Source organism: Gopherus flavomarginatus, chromosome 5 (genome assembly GCF_025201925.1).
Source record: "Gopherus flavomarginatus isolate rGopFla2 chromosome 5, rGopFla2.mat.asm, whole genome shotgun sequence".
NCBI lineage: Eukaryota > Metazoa > Chordata > Testudines > Testudinidae > Gopherus > Gopherus flavomarginatus.
Window position 1 is genome coordinate 2,677,105 of NC_066621.1, and position 15,140 is coordinate 2,692,244.

Below are 15,140 nucleotides of genomic sequence, written 5' to 3' on the forward strand. Positions count from 1 at the left end.
TGGCATCACAACTCCCCGTCTCCTCCCAACATCATGAGAGAGGATGTGCTTTGTAGGGAAATGGAAGTGCAGATGGGAAACGTGTCGCTCTCCCCTCACCTGGCCAGCTCATTACAGCATCTCAGCTGACAAATGATTGGCTGGTTTGGCAGTTTTCCATGCTCCCACCTGGACACATAGACACACACATGGACTCTGCCAATTTGTATGGCTCATTTATTAAATATAATGAAAGCCTGAATAGATCCCTGTGCATTCGAATCTGCTCTAACCCTCTAGACCTCATTCCTTTCCCAGGGCTGGAGATGGAACCCAGGAGTCTTGACTCCTAGCCCCCTCTGCTCTAACCCATTAACCTTAAGTACTCAAAGAAAATACTATCTTTAAATACCCAGGTAGCCCGTGAAACTCATTGGCACAGGATATGAGTCAGGATTCGGAATAGGATCTTTATATGGGGAATGGAAGAGCCAGAGTTACACTCCTAAGGGTTTAAAACAAATATGTTTGGAGGGAGTATAAATGTCATGCTCCAGGGCTTAAACTGCCCTCTGATTAATGAGGGTCAGGAGGAAAGCAGCCCCAGGAGGGCATGTTATTCCAGAGTTGATCACAGTGAAAGACTGGATACCAGGCTAGATGGGCCCACTTGTCTGACCTGGAATGGCAGGGAGATGGCAGAATACTGGGCTAGATGAGGTGATGAGTGTGATTCAAGATGGCAGGGAGGAGGCGGGATACTAGGTTACATCAGCCCATGGGTCTGACTGTGATCTGGGGTGGCAGGGATGGGGTGGGATATTGGGTTAGATGGGCCCATTCTCAATGATCCGATCTAGGAAGAGGAGCAGGGTTAGGGTTAGCGTAGGGGTTACGTTAGGGTTAGGGGAGGGGAGCTGGGATCATGTTAGAGCAGGGTTTAGGGCTGGAGTAACGGAGTCAGATTAGGGTTAGAATAGGGAGCAAGGCCGGGGAGCCGGCTGGACAATCAGAGCAGTTTTGGCGGAAACATTTTACATGGCCAGCGGAGCGACAGTTTTAACCAGCTCTTGGGCTCAGCGTGTTATGGTTGGATCCCTGCTGACCCAGTGGTGGACCCATCTGCCACTGTTCGGGCCCTGGGCTGGGACCTGGTGGAGTAGGTTGAGCCTGGATCCCCCTATCCCCTGCAGCCACCCCACTCCTGGGGTGCCAGTTTCCCCACCTTAGGCCAAGAGGCCAGCGTCTGTCTAACATCTGCCAGAGTCAGGGTGTCAGACTGTTTATTACTCCACCCAGCCTGAAGGCCTGAGCCCCTAGACTGTTTGGGGCTCTGCTCTACCTGAAGGCCTGAGTCCCTTGACTGTTGGTTGTCAACTTGTTTCTGAGCTCTACCTAGGGGGCCAAGACTAATTCTCCCCTTGTCTTGTCAATGGCCGAAGAGCGAGGAGGCGTAGCCTTCCTCCAAGACTGATGTGCCTACAACTGGTAACCTACATGCACTGAAAAAAATGTCCCATGAAACATTACACCAGATGGTGACATGGGGGATACCGAGAAACCTACCCAGAATGCCCCATTATCTTCTGCAGACACAGCCTCTTGGGTGGCCCAGACAAAAGACCTGACAGCGAAAGTTTCGAGGGTAGGCATGACATGTAGTTCTGGTGTTCAACAGGAGAGTGGCTTCTATCTTCAGTGACAACCACATTCCAATATCCTGGTAAAATCATTACCCCGAAAATGGAGCCCTTTAAGGAACAGCAAGGATTTCGTTAGCAAGAAAAAGAGAAGTTAGATAGAAGTAACCGATATCTTTGTAAACCATTTTCCATCCATCAGTGTTCACCTCTGTCCCATTCCTGGCAGCACAGCGCCCCCTAGCACCACACTGGGGCACTGGGGCCAGCACCGATGGCCAAGGGAGAGCGCCCCCTACCCTGCAATCTGCAGCATAGTGCCCTCTAGTGCCACACTGGGGCATTGGGATCAGTGCTTAATGTCATAGGACAGCACCCCCTACCACGGCATTTCCTGCAGCACACTGCCCTCTACTGCCATTCATCCCAATCCACACCCCCCTGTACTAGCTGGTCCTATATATGGCCTGTAGATGGGAGAAGCTGCATATCCCCTCCAGGATACATTGGCAATATTATTAACCTGCAAGTATCAGCTGTGCACTTTTAATACCCCATAATAAACTTGTCTGTCTTCTTGTATCCCTTTCCTGCCCACTCCACTGTGTCCCTGAAAAAAATGCTTCCCTTGACTGGCATTAGCCACACTACACTGGATTCCCCATTGCAGCAAATTCATCTGGCTGTCTAGCTCCCCTGTCTTGTTATGCCTCTCTCCCCTCCGGCCCAGTGCCCCCCTCCCCACCAGTGTCCTCAAAAATATGTACTGCACCTGCTCATTTCTAATCTACTCCATCTTGGTCCAGCCCAGTGGGGTTAGAGGAATGACAAGGCTTCCTGTCTATAAACTTTCTTTCACAAATATTTATTGAGGCAGAGAGACACATTTGCAAAGAGCCAGAGATCTGGAAGCTTCCCAGAAGCAAATCATTTGTGGTGGAGCTGCAAAGCTGCCTGGCAATTTTCCATGCTGGAACTATTTAATTTTCAGTCAGTAGGGTTCAGAGTTAACAATCCGCATTCACCAGTTAACTGCACCATGGCGCTATTAATCTTGGCTTTCGGCAGATGCAGGTAGGTGTGAACCTGGAATAATCTTTAATCCCAGAGTTAGGGGGATTTGTCCTTTCCAATGTGACCCCAATGCAAGGCCATCTCCTGGAATCTGCTAATAATCTGAATCAATAGCCCTGTGGCATGTCCTCCTGGGTGTTAACTGTGAATGCTACCAATTGCCAATGTTATATTAGCATTAGATGCACTGGATGCATATATTGGTTGCTTGCTTGAATATGTTGGAAGCACTGGATACAATGATTGGTTGATTGACTGGCTGGATGGAGATGTTGGATGTAGGGGATACATACATTAGTTGATTAGATGGATTGCTTGGATGACCTTGATACATTCATTGGTTAATTGGTTTGAAGGATACAGTGGATGTACTGGTTACAGACACTGGATAGTTGATTTCTTGGCTGACTGGTTGGAAAGATTTTCTGGATGTTCTGGATAGATGCATAGGTTGGTTGGTTGGTTGGTTGGTTGGTTGGAAGGATGGATGGATGGATGGATGGATAGCTTGGCTGCATTGGATACATACAGTAATGGGCTGGTTTGTTGGTTGGTTGGTTGGAGACAGTCAATGTATATACTGGTTCAATGGCTCATGGAATAGGCAGTTAGTGATGGGATCCTTTCCAGAGAGAGTTGTGAGGGTGACCAGTTCGTGGAAGGGAGAAGGCTGTTATGGGCATAAGAGACACCGATTCCTGAGCAGAAATGACGGCATGACGGCAAATAGCGTCAGCAGAGTGAGAGCTAGGAAATGCTTTGAGGGACAGGGAGCACTGTTGACTAATGCACACCCGTGTCCCTCTTCAATTCCCTACCCAGGGTGCTCACCAGAAGGGTTCCTTCCCTTTGATTATGCTGTGCTGGGGAGGCTGGGGAACATACTCAGAACAGATCTGGCCCTGAAGGTTGGGACCACAGGGCAGAGTGTAACGGAAGCAGATCCGGCCGTGTTTCAGGTAGCACTCCCTGTGATGGGGCCCCCCCAGACTTCAGTGGGATGTTGCAGGCCCCCAGCAGGTCATCTCTCCACCTGTCTTTGTCCCAGACCTCGACACGGAACTGGCTGGCAATGGTGACATGGATGGTGCCAAAGTCCATGTGTATGTTCCAAACAGGATTGTTGTTGTTCCAGATGATGCCAGTCTGGATCTCCCTCCCTGCAAAGAACACCTTGATGTAGGCATCAGTAGCACCGATGGGGTTGCCCCGCAGACCATTTGCCCGCTCCACAGTTACCGTCAGCCTTGCCAGGCCCCGTTGCTGTGAGCAGCACATGGTGTTGGTGGAGCTGTCCCCGGGGCAGAGGCAGGAGCAGGGGTCGAGGGTGCTGTGCTGGGTGCCCGCTGGGCAACGCTTGGTGCAATCCATCTGCAGGACCCTCTTGGCGATGTACTCACTCACTGCCTGCCCCAGCGCCTCCCGCTTGGAGTCGTCCTGCCCCAACAAGGTGTGGATCGGCCTCAAGGAGTAGGTGAGAAGGTCAGGGAGGGACTCCAAGGTTTTCACCCAGTCTGAGAAGGCCCCAATGTTATTGTTGGAGAAGACCAGTTCGGCAGTGATCTTCCCTCCTTCCACCTCCACGTGGCGCTCCTGGTACATCTCGTGGAAACTCTGATGGAATTTCAACTTATTTTTCTTCTCCTTGCACTTGCTGAAGCTGAACTGCAATGAGGCCACCCCAATATTCATGGCCGCCTCCATGCTCAGACAGTCCCTGATCTCATTGATGGTCAGCCCATCCAGCACCGCCTGGCAGACCCGCACTGCAGTCACGTCCCGCACCCGGCCCCCCAGGGATGCCTGGGACACATAGTGGGTGTGAATCAGATGATGTGATACCATAGGTGTGAATCAGATGATGGTACTCCAGCTTGGAGGTCTTGTTGTACAGGCTGGGAAGGTTCTTCACCACGTGGGTGAAATGACTGGTGAGTGGAGGTTTCTCGCTGACCCGGAACCTGCCCCAGGGACCAAAAGAATTTATGGGACAATTAGAAAATTCCCCATAGCTGGACGGGCCCAGATCAGAGCAGCAACCCCTAGAGGGGAAAGGCCCGGTGTCCCATTTCCCACCCCACTGACCCAGCAAGTCCCCTGCCCTCAGGCCGGATCTCAGCCAGCACACCTGTGGTTCAGATGTGACCCTAACAGCACCCGAATGCCAGAAGACGAGGGGTCCCTGGTATCTGGAAGTGAGTCTCAGCTAGCCTGACCGGTGTCCCTCACCTCATTCATGTCATCACCTGCATCTAAAAGGGGCCATGTAAGCTATTGACAGCAAGCTAACACCACGCTGCTCATTGCTATCAGTGCGAGGCGTCTGTGCGGAGGACACATCCAAACACACACACAGGTGGGAAATTCTGTTATCAGAGTGCGTCTGCCAGGCAGGGCGAGAGGTACTCCACCCTCAACAAAGGACTGGGTTTCTCTCCCTGGAAGGCATCTCCAAGGCACAGAAAGAGACATGGGGACTGCAAATGAGGGTCAACAGGACCATCAACACAGTAGGGAGAGGAAAGTGCAAGAAACAGATTGATTTGCATTTTAGCAGCCCCAAGCAGGGGAAGAAACTAATAAGGACTTTCCTTGGTCAGGTGACTCCCCGTCACCTTCCTCACAGCTTGGGTGGCTTTTACTATGGAGAGGTGACCCTAAAGGGTATCCATTGCAAAGGTTCACTGGACTATCAAGGGAGGGGCATAGGACCCCAAATGATCTTTTACCTAAGACGAGAAAGGACCCAAGCACATTGGACTCGGTGGGAGATCTCCACCGGAGGGGTGATCAACCATCTCGCTGGAAGGTAGATTGACAAGGAAACTGCCTTGCACAAAGGCTGTGCCATGTTGTTTTCCGTCTTAGCCACCAGAAAGTGCTTTTCACTTGTATTTGCTTGTAACCACTTTTGTCCTTACCCCTTGTGCTTGACCTCACTCACCCTCCTCTCTCCCTTACTGCAGAAACTTGCTAACCCCAGCCTGTGCTGGGTTTAATGTAAAGTGCATGTGAACTCCATTTAGCCTAGCAAGCTGCTGAATGTTGTATCTTTAAAGGAACAAAGGAACCTTAAATCTCTCCGAATGGGCCATGAGAGGGATGGAGACTGCAAAGCACCCGGTTTGGGAGACACTCGGGACGGGAAGCGTGTTACACATGTAACACGCAGGCTGCTAGGATCAGAGCTGATTCGCTCACGGACACTCAGTGATGGCTTGTGAGATATCCAGACAAAAGACTCAGAGAGGCAGAGCCTCTTGAAACATTTAGGGCTACTGGTCAGACAGTCACACAATCCCTCCCTGGCCTGGATTGTGCCCCAGAACGAGAAAGACGCCTACAAGGGAAAGGCCCTGGATGGCTGGTGGTACCACGGGGCAGCTGGTTCCCAACTGCCTCACCCAGAGGTGGCTGCATCTCAGCACTGCTTGAACCATGCTGGAGTAACATCACTGCACACTTGTTACACATTTGCCCTTCCCCAGACCCAGCTGCATATCGGTGCCGGACGAGCTAGCCCCATGCTGGGAGGTGTCTGGGCTGCTGCTTACCTGTAATATGGACAGGAAACCTCCTGGCTTACAAAGGCGTATTTGTCCTTCCGTGACTTCTGCATGATGAATTTGGCCAGTTTGGAGCATGAGCCGGCCAGCCCCACCTGGACGTTAACCTTGGGCACCACGGGCACTTTCAGCCCCACCTTCCAGTCGTTCTGCACCACAGACGCTGCTGACTCCATCATGCCCATGGCCGACGGCTGCACCGAGCTGCTGAGCTGCCACTGGCACAAACTGTGGACCCTCCAGTCCACCACGGCCAGTGGCAATCTCTGCCACTGCCCTCCCTGCAGCAGGTTCCAGCACAGGGTGCAGGTGCCATTCGGGCCGTGCCACTGGCTGGTGTCCACCACGTGGGCCCCCATCCGGCCCAGTGTGGTCACATCAATCCCCTGACCCACCAGGTTGTGCCCGGGCACGAAGGTTGCATTCATGCATGCAGCAGTTGTGCCTGTCTGGCAGTTGGGGGAGACCTTGGGGAGGAGGAATAGGAGGAGGATGAGGATGCAGGCACTAGGTTTGGGCATGGCTGGTACGATAGGGTGCCTTGCATAGGAGGCAGTGTCAGTCTCCAAAACCCCTACAGGGAGAGACAAAAAGAGATTCCTCATGAATCATAATACTGTAGCAGGTAGTTCCACAGGTTAACTCAGTTATATGGAGAGCCAGAGAGCCAGAGGCATCCAATTACCACTGTCTCTGTCAGCCATACCTTACACCACACCTGGAACCTGGTGGCTTTATGCAAATATTCAGTGACCAATTTGCATGTGTGAACATGCATTTGTTAATATGCATACCCCACCCCTTTCTCTTGCAGTGTAGCTGTCACTCACCACTGGGGGAGGAGATTGTTGCACATACCCTGTAAATTGCATATATTAGTGTGCTGCTGCACTGGCTGGGCTTGGCCACTAGGGGGCGGTGCACTCCCACACAAAACCCAGGGCTTGCGGGATGAGTCCCCAGCTCGTTGGCAGCGAGGCCAGTGAGCGCTGGGACCACACTGGGCACGAGTGGCCTCACCACAGAAACTGCAGGGCCCCCTAGTGGACATGCAGAGTGGTGGATTTGGTTACATTTAGCCACCAATTGTGGGTCATATTCTAGGGTTTCTTTAGCCCAGTCAGAGTGTGTGTGTCATCGCTACCAGAAGCCAATTCCCCCTGCCGCTCGTTGATCAGAGGTGGGTTCAGACGGTGAAGCATCAGATTCATATCCCTTTAAAACACATGTATTTAAACCCCTTAGGATTATAATTCTGGCATTCCTATTCTCCAAGGAAAGGTCCTGTTCAGAAGCCTGCTAAACTCTTGGCCCTAGTCCTATCCTGTGCCAATGAGTTCCACAGGTTATGCGGAGATTTCAGGACAGTATTTTCAATGCCTAGTTAGTGCAGTGGGGTCCTGGTTCATCACCGGGGTTCCCAGATGCATCCGTAATACAGGTAATAAAAAATCATCATTTCTTTCCAGGCAGGTAACTTGCTGTGTGGATTTTTCTATCTCTTGGCTGTTCTGTCTCGCTACTGCGAATGCAGAAGAGAGCTTAGTGAAATGTTAGACTTGCACTTATGGAGTGGAAATGGAGGCAGGACTCATGGTTTCTATTCCTGGCTCTGCCACAGACCCCTGTGTGATGTTGGACAAGCCTCTGAATCTCTCCAGGCCTCAGTTTCCCCATCAGTAAAAGGGGGGAAATGGTACTGCCTTTGTCAGGTTAGAGCATTGGCGCTTTGGGACAGGGACTTTCTCTCCCCATGTGTCTGGGCACAGCCCATCACAAGGAGGCCCAGATCTCAGTCAGCGGGGTCTGCTCACGGCCCCGCACAAGAGGGTCCTGATCTTGGTCGGGGTCTTCGCTTCACCTGCCATGATGGGACCCTGATCTCAGTCGGGGCCTGGCACGGGGGCTGGGGAGAGGGTTAGTCGGAGTCTGTGCGCTGGACACAAGAGGGGTCCCTGGTCTTGGTCGGGGTCTGTGCAGTGCCTGGCACAACGGGAACCTAATTTTGGCCAGGTTCTGTGCTGCACCTGGGATGATGGGACCCAGATCTTGGTTGGGGTCTGTGCAGCTCCCAGCACAAGGGGGCCTTGATGTCACTTTAGGCTTCTAATGGTAGCATAATAAACAAAAACATATTAGTGAGACAAGGCAGGGGAAGGAATATCTTTTATTGCACCAACTTCTGTGGGGGAGAGAAACCAGTCTTCAGCTCCCCAGGGCTCTTGGCATTTCAGGAAGAAGAGCTCTGTGCAGCCCGACAGCTTGTCTCTCTCACCCACAGAATCTGGTCCAATACTCAACCAAAAAGAGTGTCATACGATGGGATGCCTGGGTTAACTTTAGTAGCGGGCTGGGCTACCAGCACAGTGTGCAATGCCAAAATGGCTCACCGGGAGCTGAGATGCAGCCGCCTCTGAGGTGGAGCAGCTGGGTAACAGTTGCAAAGCTATGCTGCATGCGGCTGGCTTGCCTGGTGCTGAGATGCAAATCCCTCTGGGGCAGGACAGTTGGGGAACGTACAGACAGCGACGGTACACAGCGATGGCTTGCCTGGAGCTGAGATTCAGCCATCTCTGGAGTGGGGCAGGTTGGTAAGGGCCCCTCAGCAAAGCTGCACGGGGGTGGCTTACTCGGCCCTGCGATGCAGCTGCCTCTGGGGTGGGGCAGCTGGGAACAGCTGCCTACCAGTATTGGAGGGCACAGATGAGGGCAGTGGTCTTTCGGGAGAAGCAGATTAGCCAGGGAGCCCTGAATAGCACAGTGGTCGTCAGTGGGGTACAGTGCTGCCCTCCCATAAATTTCCCACCATGCCAGCCCCACCCTTTGCCCCACTGCCTGTCACCTCAGTCTGGATCTGCCCCTCCCAGCCCACCTCCCAAGTTGCCCTGCCCCCTAAATTACTGTCTCCAGTGGATCCAGTGAAGCGCAGGGCTCCTGTCTTGGGATCCAGCTCAAGTTCACCGGCAATGTTCACTGGCCACAGGCCGAGCTGCCCAGATCTGCCTTCGCCCTTATGTCTCAGCCCCAATTTAACCAGCGAGGTGCCACCATCTAGATCAACATCTGCAGGAGCCTGCTGGGCAGCTGTCACCTGCCACTCCCCCATGGAGACAATGGGCCATTGAGGATCGCTGGGCCGGGTGGAGGGAGGGCTATGGGTGCTGTGAGAGGTTTAGGGGGTGGGTGTCATGATGGGCTGTAGATGTGTGGAGCAGTTGGGGGTTACAAGGTGCTAGGGGGAGCTCTGGAAGAGGGGGTGCCCCTGCCTCTCTCCCTCCTCCATTGACTCTATGGGGTCACCTGACCCCTTCCCCACAGTCCCAGCCTGCCCCCCCAGCCACACTCCCAGCATCCTTTGCACTTTCACAGAGTGGAGGCCAGAAGAGCTAGTCTGACGCCCTGTGAGCCCAGGTGAGAGAATTTCACCAGCTACCTTTGTATCCAGCCCTCCCCTTGGATTAGTCCAAAACATTCAGCCCTCAGCAGGCCAGGCTGTGCCAGGGACAGGGAACAGGACCCAGGTCCCATCCATGCCCAGGACCCTTGCCGTGGCAGGGAATTAGGTGAGATATGCCCCAATGATCCCAGCAGCTGTCAGCTACAGAGGGAGGCAAAAAGCTCCAATGGTCCCTGTCAGTCTGACCGACCGGGGTGGGGGGGAAAGTCCTTCGCAGTCCCATATCCGGCAACCCTGCCCCACCGGCCAGGCAGCCAGAATGAGGGTTTTCTGAAACAGCTCAGAGCACTGAACCAGTCAGTGTCTATTCTCCAGCTGTGGCTGATCTCTGATGCTTCAGAGGAATCAGGGCTGGGGTGGGGAATCCCAGATACTGGTCAATTGTGCATGTGGGGGGGAAGAGATTCCTTCCTGACCCCTGTAGGTGACCAGCTGAAGCCCTGAAGCATGAGACTGGATTATGGTCATTGTCTTAGTGCAGAGCTGTGTTATGAGCAGGTAGCAATGCAGAGGAGCATCAACCAGCCAGTCCTAGTCTCCTCCCCAGCTCCCAGTCCCAGTCTCGCTGCCCATCCAGCCCCAGCCTTCCCTCTCCAACCCCCATTCACAGTTTCTCTCCTGCCCCAATCTCTCCAGCCTCCTTGTCCCCATTTACTCCAGTATTTTGGATAAAGTTTTCCAAAGTTCCAGGCAACTGGACACGGGGTCTTGTAATGTGAAGCTTTGAGCAACCTTAATAACAGGCCGTGCAACCAGGTCTGCTTATAATGTCGTGATGGCTCATCTGGCACTGAGATGCAGCCACCCGTGGGGTGTGACAGCTGTGAAGTAGCTGCTCAGTGATGCTGCATGGGAATGGCTCACTTGGCGCTGAGATGCAGCCACTTCTGGGGTGGAGAACAGTTGGACCAAGACGATGCCCAGGGATGGCTAGCCTGGTGCTGAGATGCAGCCACCTCTGGGGTGGGACAGTTGGGAACAGCCACACAGCACTGTTGTGGGGTGCAGAGGCGGGCAGTGGGCTGTGATCTTTGGAGAGAGGATGGTTAACCAAGGAGCCCTGGGTAGCAAAGTCCTTAGCAGTGGGGTACATTCCCTGGCACCCCAGACCCTACTCCCTACCCCACACCCCAGCCTGGGTCTGCACCTCCCTGCAGGGACTTCCAGCCCACCTGCCCCCAGAGTTCTCCTGCCCCTAGATTACCGGTATCCAGTGGGTCCAACAAGAGTGCAAGACCCAGTGCAGAGGCTGAGCAGCCCAGAGCTGCCTTTGTCCCCACTCGTCTGCCAGCAGCCACCTTGCTAGATCCAGCATCTGGCAGCCACCTGGGAAGCTGGTGAGGCATTTTAACCTGCCACTTCCTGATCGAGACAATGGGCCCTCGAGGAACACTGGGGCTGCCGGGGGAAGGGTTGGTTTGACGAGGGAGGGGGGCGTGAGGTGCTGGGGTAATGGGGTGCTGTGAGGGAGGGTGGTGCCAGACCTGGCGCTGACCCTCCCTGGAGTGCAGCAGCTCGTTGCACGTCCGAGACCTGGAGGTGGAGCTGGCTGGTCTTCCCCAGCCGTAGGGACCCCAGACTGGGTTGTCAGTGCTCCACATGGTTTCCGTCCACACCTCCTGGCCCTGGAAGAAGACCTTGATGTAGACCTTGGTGTGGTTGCCCCACAGGCCGCTGGCTGCTCCACCGTCACCGTCAGCTTCCCCTGGCCCCGCTCCCGTGAGCAGCACATGGAGTTGGTGGAGCCATCCCCGGGGCAGACGCAGGAGCAGGAGTCATGGGCGCTGCGCTGGGTCCCCGGGGGGCAGCTGTGGGTGCAAGTCCTTCACAGGGCCCTCTCGGTGACATACTCGCTCACCGCCTGCCTCAGCGCCTCCCGCTTGGGGTTGTCCTGCCTCACCAAGGTGTGGATGGGGTGCAGTGAGTAGGACACCAGGCCTGGGCTGGCTTTGAGGCTCTCCATCCAGCCTGAGAAAACCTCGGTGTCCTGCCCCTCAGAGAACAGCAGGTCGGCGTGGCTGTTGCCGCCCGTCACCTCAGTGTAACGCTCGCTGTAGGTCTCATGGAAGCTCCGCTTGAAGTTCTGCTTCTTCTTCTGCTCCTCACACTGGCTGAAGGCCGCCTCAGCCTTACCCTTCCCGGCCCCGATGCTGACGGAGGCCTCCAGGCTCAGACAGTCCTTGACCTCGTCAGCCGTCACCCCGTCCAGCGCCGCCTCGCAGACCCTCACAGCCGTCACGTCCCGCACCCGGCCCCCCAGCTGCAGCTGGGACACGTAGTGGGTGCCGTAGGTGTTGATCAGCTGATGGTACTCGAGGCGCGAGCTGCGGGTGTAATCCTCCGGGAGGTCCCTCAGGGCCTGGGTGAAATGGCCGATGAGCAGAGGTTTGTGGGTAACACGGAATCTGGGAGAGAGAAATGGCCACCATGTGACGTACCATTGGACATTGGTGTCTTGTGAGAGTATAGCTCAGCGTTATAGATCCACAGACTCTAAGTCCAGAAGGGACTGTTCTGGTCATCTAGTCTGACCTCCTGGATAACACAGGCCAGAGAACTGCCCTGAATTAATTCCTGTTCGAACCAGAGCAGGTCTTCTAAGGAAGAAAATAAAAATCACTCCGGATTTACAAATTGTCCATGATGGAGAATCCACCTTGCCTCTTGGTAAATTGCAGGACCAAAACCAACTAAAGAAACCAACTATTTCCCCCTGATGTTAATGTCTGGGTATTTGTCATGGATTGTTGTGTCTTAAAGGGCATTTAGCAGCCTTAGCTGGAACACGATGACGTTTTCTGTCTGAGAATGGCCTTGGTTTTTAGAGGGAACTCTCTGAGTTTAACACAATGTGTCGTGCAGGTGAGGTGAGCCCGGACGCTGGTTAAAGCTGAGTTCTCTGCTAGCTGTGTAAAGTGTTTCCCCAGAGCAGGTCTGACTGTCCAACCGGCTCCCCGGCCCTGCTCCCTATTCTAACCCGAACCTAACTCCATTCCTCTAACCCCTAAACCCTGCTCCAACGTTATCCCAGCTCCCCTCCCCTAACCCTAACGTAACCCCTATGCTAACCCGAACCCTGCTCCCCTTCCCAGATCAGAACAATGGGAATGGGCCCATCTAACCTGATTTCCTACCCCACCCCTTCCAGATCAGAGTCAGACCCATAGGCCCATCTAGCCTGGTATCCTGCCCCATCCCTGCCATCCTGAATCATGCCCATCTAGCCTGGTATCCTGCCATAACCTGGCCAAATGAGGTCAGACCAGTGGGCCCATCTAGCCTGGTATCCAGTCTTACATAGTGGTCAATTCTGTCCTCCTGGGGGCGCTTTCCTCCTGACCATCATTAATCATAGGGCAGTTTAAGCCCTGGAGCATGACATTTACACCCCTTTCAAACATATTTGTTTTAAATCCTTAGGAGTATAATGCTGGCTTTTTATCCTCCATGTGAAGATCCTGTTCCGAATCCTGACTTACATGCTGTGCCAATGACCTCCACAGGCTATGTGGGTATTTAGGGATAGTATTTCCTTTGAGTATTTAAGGTTAGTGGGTTAGAACAGGGAAGCTGGGAGCCAGGACTCCTGGGTTCTCTCCCCAGCTCTGGGAGGGGAGTGAGGTTGAGGGTTAGAGCAGATTTGAATGCAGAGGGATCTATTCAGGCTTTCTTCATACTTCCTAAATGAGTCATACAAATTGGCAGTGTGTGTGTGTGTGTGTGTGCATGCGTGTGTGTACAGCTGGGGCCGTGGAAAGTTGCCAAACCAGCCAATCATTTGCCAGCTGAGATACTGTAATGAGCCAGCTCAGCATGAGGGAGGGCCAGTGGGTGAGAGGAGAATGAGGTATTTCTGATACACACCTCCCTTTCCCTACCAAGTGCTCCCAGCCCTGATGGAGGGAGGGGTCAGGGCAGCGCGATGCCGGGCAGCGGAGAAGCAGGCAGAAGGGCCAGAGCAGGATTTCTGATTCACAGCTCGGTGATTGCTCGTGGAGTGCTGCTGGCAAGAAAGACACCGTTCGTTGGGGTCGCTGAGATCAGAACCCAGCTCTGAGTGCACTGGCGTCAGGGGGGTCACTGAAGATTTTCTCCAGGGTCACTGAGATCAGCACACACACAATGGGGGTGCTGAGCTCTGTAGGAGCCAGTCTCTCACCCTCATAACTCACACTCTAAATGGACAAGACAGACCCAGGGTGAGGAGGGGAAACTGAGGCACAGCACAATGCAGTGACTTGCCCATGGTCACACAGGGTGTTGGGAGGTGAACCCAGGAGGCCTGGAATTCTCCCTGGGCCGTAAGGACAACAACACTTCGCTGCTCTCCAACACCTAGCCTGGCTGATGTATCTCTGAGGGTGGTGTGAAATAAGTAGATTCTGCAGCACCTCAGCCTTCATTTCAAATTAATTCTCTAGTCCTCGTGGCTGCAGAGAAAGCCATCCAACCAGTGTGACAGTTGCCAGAGTCTGCAGAGAGCCTGACACAACAGCTCTGAGCAGAGTGAACTGGCCACATTTGTCTCCATGGGCTTGTTCACACTTGAAACTAACGATGTCACTTGCTGGCACATCAGTGCACATTGACGTGCTGATTGTTTGGGTGGATGAGGCAGGAGAAAGGCAGGGGGGTGACACCAATGCAGGAAGGGGTAGTTGGGAATTGCAGTGGGGAGACTGAACAAGGATTCTTGTCTATAGCTTAACTCCTGTTGATTCTGGAGCCTAATGAAAACCTTTAAATGTCAGTTTTCCCTCTGTCATTGCTGATGGCCTCAGCAGATGGGTGGGGGAAGGAGTGGGAGTGGAGCCCATGTGCGGCAAGGGGAACTGGGAGTTGACACAAGGAAGTGAGGATTGTGCTGCAGGGCGTGGGGCAGAGGCTCAGTTGGGGGTGCTATGCTGCTGGGAGCAGGTGGTGGGCGTGGTAGGGGGCGCTGTGCTGCAGGGGGCAGGGCAGGGGCTCAGCAGGAGGCGCTGTGCTGCAGGGGGCAGGGCAGGGGCTCAGCAGGGGGCACTGTGCTGTAGGGAGTGGGACAGAGGCTCAGTAGGGGGTGCTGTGCTGCTGGGAGCAGGTGGTGGGCTGGGTAGGGGGCGCTGTGCTGTGGGGAGCAGGGAGGGACTTGGTAGGGGGTGCTGTGCTGCTGGGAGCAGGTGGTGGGCTGGGTAGGGGGCGCTGTGCTGTGGGGAGCAGGGAGGGGCTCGGTAGGGGGTGCTGTGCTGCGGGGAGGTGTGGGCTCAGCAGGGGGTGCTGAGCTGCAGGGAGTGGGGTGGGGGCTCAGTAGGGGCCCTGTGCTGTGGGGAGCAGGAAGGGGCTCGGTAGGGGGTGCTGTGCTGCGGGGAGTGGGGCGGGGGCTCAGTAGGGAGCCCTGTGCTGCAAGGAGCAGGTGGTGGGCTGGCTAGGGGGCGCTGTGCTGTGGGG

The 15,140-nt window shown here is 54.4% G+C and overlaps 2 pseudogenes; both read right to left on the reverse strand.

The window, feature by feature from the left end:
* Positions 1-3,520: 3,520 nt before the first annotated feature.
* LOC127052784 (perforin-1-like) lies at positions 3,521-6,780 on the reverse strand (annotated as a pseudogene).
* Positions 6,781-10,576: 3,796 nt separating this feature from the next.
* LOC127051285 (perforin-1-like) lies at positions 10,577-12,936 on the reverse strand (annotated as a pseudogene).
* Positions 12,937-15,140: the final 2,204 nt, after the last annotated feature.